This window comes from Tupaia chinensis, unplaced genomic scaffold, assembly GCF_000334495.1.
Source record: "Tupaia chinensis unplaced genomic scaffold, TupChi_1.0 Scaffold143728_1, whole genome shotgun sequence".
NCBI classification, from domain to species: Eukaryota; Metazoa; Chordata; class Mammalia; order Scandentia; family Tupaiidae; genus Tupaia; species Tupaia belangeri.
Window position 1 is genome coordinate 383410 of NW_006203577.1, and position 3914 is coordinate 387323.

Sequence of the window (3914 nt, forward strand, 5' to 3'; positions counted from 1 at the left end):
TCGTGTGTTCTTCTTTTGTTTTTTTTTTTTTTTTTTTTTGCTATAGGGCACATGTGCAAGCCAGACAGAGAGAGGGAAAGTGAGAAATCATCCCCTATGATGACCACACCACCCACAGTCCTTTCTCTTACATTCTCTTCCTGAGATTTTGGGCACTCATGCACACAAACCCGGAATGATTTGTAAGCTGCCAGGTCCAAGCGTGGTCAGCCATGCAGGAGTCAGCGCTTTAACCCCCACACCACTTGCTGGTCTCAGAGTACAGTTTCAATAGCAGGATGAGTCAGAGACAAACGTCTGTAGGTCACCCAGGGAGCCTAGGAAAAGTTTTCAGCCTAAAAGGAAGAGTCTAGAGATCAACCTCTTTTCCCCAGTCCTCTCTACATAAAATGCTTCTCGCAATGACAGCTGCTTTGATGGATGTGGCCGTCATACCCACAAATGCTGGCACAAACCCGGATCTGGCTACTCCTGTGTGTAAAAGAGGCAAAGGACCGTGACCCATGGTTAAAGCTCTGGGGCAAATCAGGTCGCAAGCCTGCCTTTACTCCACCCCTGGCTTTACATTGAAATATGAAGTGGGATTAATCGTCACTTTGTGCAGGCAGGCTTTACCTGTATAGACACTGGCGGGTCTGCTCTCCACAACACAGTCCCCGTGCTAGTTAGGTGTGGGGGTGCTGAAGATCCCAAATGTGCATTCCTGGCCCTTCTTGCTTCATCAGCACAATTTTGCCTCTCCTGACAGCTCTGTGGTTGCTAAGAAACTGTTTCCAGATGGTAGGGCTCACTCTTTGTCCTTTTCCAGACCACAGCAGGGTTTACTTTCCCTCCTGTGAGTTTGCCAGGAGCACAAAGTAACATTCCCAGCCTCCTGACAACTCAACAAGAGACTGACTGCAATGAACTTTAAAGACACTTGTTACTACAGGGGTACCATATGCTTCAGCAATGATGGGATCCCAGCTTGTGGCTGGCCTTGGCAAATAGTCAGGGTCCTGCCAACACAGCCTTTTTTTTTTTTTTTTTTGGAGAGGTTTTTGCTACAGGGTGCGTGCGCGCACCAGACAGAGACAGAGAGACAGATAAGCGAGAAATCACCCCCCCCCAGGGGGGATGGCCACGCCGCAATCCCTTCTTCTCCATTCTCCTCTCGGGATCTTGGGCACACACGCACATGCGCCCGGTGTGAGTTTTAAGCCACCGGGTCCGGGACTTGAACCATGGTCGACTACATGGGAATCCAGCGACATAGCCATTACGCTAACTGCTGGTCCCAACCAACACAGCCTTGTTTATTGGTGGTACAGTCTTGTACAGTATAGCAGCCAGCCCAGGGAATGTTTGCAAGGTGCAGACTCAGAGACTGGTTCTCAGGCAGTGAGGTCACCTCCAGAGGAAGAGCACCCAGCTGACCACAGCAGCCACAAATGGCTTTTGGTTTGGATTGCTGGACCCCTTGTCCAATGGCAACCCTCCTTTTTTTTCTTTTCCAACGGAGTCCTAGGCATATTGAGGGCATTCGTTTATTATAAATAAATAAATAAATAAATAAATAAACTACATGTCCCAGCACGTCTTGCGGGATTGAAATCGAGGCCTGGCAAGGTGAAGTGCCCTAGAGATTTCTGGGACAGCCTTACCTTCCTAATATAGCTCTGTCCTTCACCCTCCATCTCCCCCCCTCCAATGTTTGGGTTTTGCAAAGGCTAATTTGGCTGACTTTAGACTTCCTTCCAGTTACTTCCCAGGTTGTAATTACATTCAAAGCTTTGGAGACTGCTGGAAGGCTGATTTCTAGATAATACGGGGATTCTTGTACCTGAGCTGATTACTTTTTAAAAAATGGATTCATGTAGTCTGATGCTGAACATTGGAAGTGAAAATGATGAAACATGTGCCCTTTTCAAAGCTGCTAATTAAAACACAAGCAAACATGAGGCTAGGTGATTGCGTGCAGAAAGATCAAAAAGTTTGAGGAATGTACATTTTATGTCAATAAAGCGAAAGGACTGGATTTGCCACAATGGGAAAAAATGAATTCAAAACTCTCAGTATTTAACTGTATCTCCATTTATCTCTGCAAGGTCTTTATCTCAAAGTCTCAATTCCTCTACTTTCTTTTCACACCAAGGTATTGAATGAGGAATATTAGGCCGTTGGGAAAGCCATAACATACTTTTCTGTGCAAAAATGTGTCATGATTTTCCCAGTGACTCCATATATCAAGTTGACTGGCTGTTGGATATATTGCTCTAGAGAGGCTTCTACACTCCTCTCTTTTTTCTACCATCAAATGACTTTTGTCAAAAAAGTTAATTAATTTTTAATTTATCATTATTATTTTCATTATTTAATTTGCTGTAGAGCACATATGCTCATCAGAGAGAGACAGAGAGAAAGAAAGAGAGGAAAGTGAGAAAGCAAGCCACCAGGTCTGGGATTCGAACCATGATCAGCCATGTGGGAGTTCAGCACCTTAACCACCACACCACTGCTAGCCCCCAGCAAATGACTTTGACATTTACCATTTTGCCAATGACAGGTTCCTGAGAGTAAGCGTATCGGAGTGGTTAGAATCAGAATGTTTGCTAATAATTGTGTGTGTGGTTTTTTTTTTTTTTTTTTGAGATGTTTTTGCTATAGGGTGCGTGCGCTCGCCAGAGAGACAAAGAGACAGAAAGCGAGAAATCACTCCCCGGGGGGATGACCATGCCGCAATCCCTTCTCCTCCATTCTCCTCTCAGGATCTTGGGCACACATGCACACACACACACACGCCTGGCGTGAGTTTTAAGTCACCGGGTCCGGGACGCGAACCGCAGTCGACTACATGGGAGTCCAGCAACATAGCCATTATGCTAACTGCTGGTCCCTGTGTGTGTGTTTTTTTAATGGAGCAGAATATAGGTGACTAAATCTTGAAATGCACAATAAATGAATCTCCTTTATTGTAAGACAAAACAATTTAATGATTGGAAACACAAAATAACAGAGAAGCACTTAAACATTTAGTACACGTGTTTTAAAACCCCGATATTTTTATGAAGTATTCTTATAATCTAACTACTACTCTCTCTTTTTCTGTTTACAACATACCATTTCAACCTATTTATAGAATGAAGGCCTTAAGGAAAAGCCTTGTTCACATTCCCATAAAATAAATAAATAAATATCTCTTGAGATCAATTTGACTGAACTTGGCTAAATTCTGTAGGTTCCAATCTTCTTAACAGACACAAAGGAGGATGGATGATCTTTCATTATCAACAAATTCCTATCACTACAGTTACACAGTTGATTAAACTATTCAAATCTATTTATTGAGTTCTTATGTGCAAAGTATTGTTCCAAAGCAGACACTCTTCTGTAGATGTAAAGCAGACCACGGATATTTTAATTGCAGAAGTCTAGGACTTTGACTGGCTTTTTTAGCCTAGTGGTTAAGGAAGCTGGATTCTACATGGCTGACCAGCATTGAATCCCAGCTCAGGGGGCTTGAAAAACATGCCAGCTACATGGGCATATGCACCCCAAATCCTAATAGGCTGAAGAAGTAGAGCAGAAGGGATTACAGCATGACCACACAGCCAATGAGAGGTGCTCTCTTCCTCCCCTTTTCCCTCACCCTCTTCCTCTCTGTCTCTCTCTGGCAGGCTCACATGCCCTCTAACAATTAAAAAAAAAAGTTTAGTACTTTGATGTATCAAACTATCTAAATGATAAGAAAAATTTGATCTCGTTGCTGCAGTTTCCAAAAGAGCCCAGTTCATTTCTAGAGAATAGCTCAGGCATTGAAAAAATATAATTCAAACTTAAGCATTCATAAGAGGGGGAATTAGGAATAGTGGTCTCTCCATGACATAACATAAATGACACTCTGAAGTATATTCTGGTGATCTAAAAATGCTAAG

At 43.2% G+C, this 3914-nt stretch overlaps 1 long non-coding RNA gene across 2 annotated transcripts in view; it reads left to right on the forward strand.

The window, feature by feature from the left end:
- The window catches only part of LOC114005383 (uncharacterized), a 10631-nt gene that overhangs the window by 4976 nt on the left and 1741 nt on the right, over nt 1–3914 (forward strand). The window lies entirely within an intron of this gene.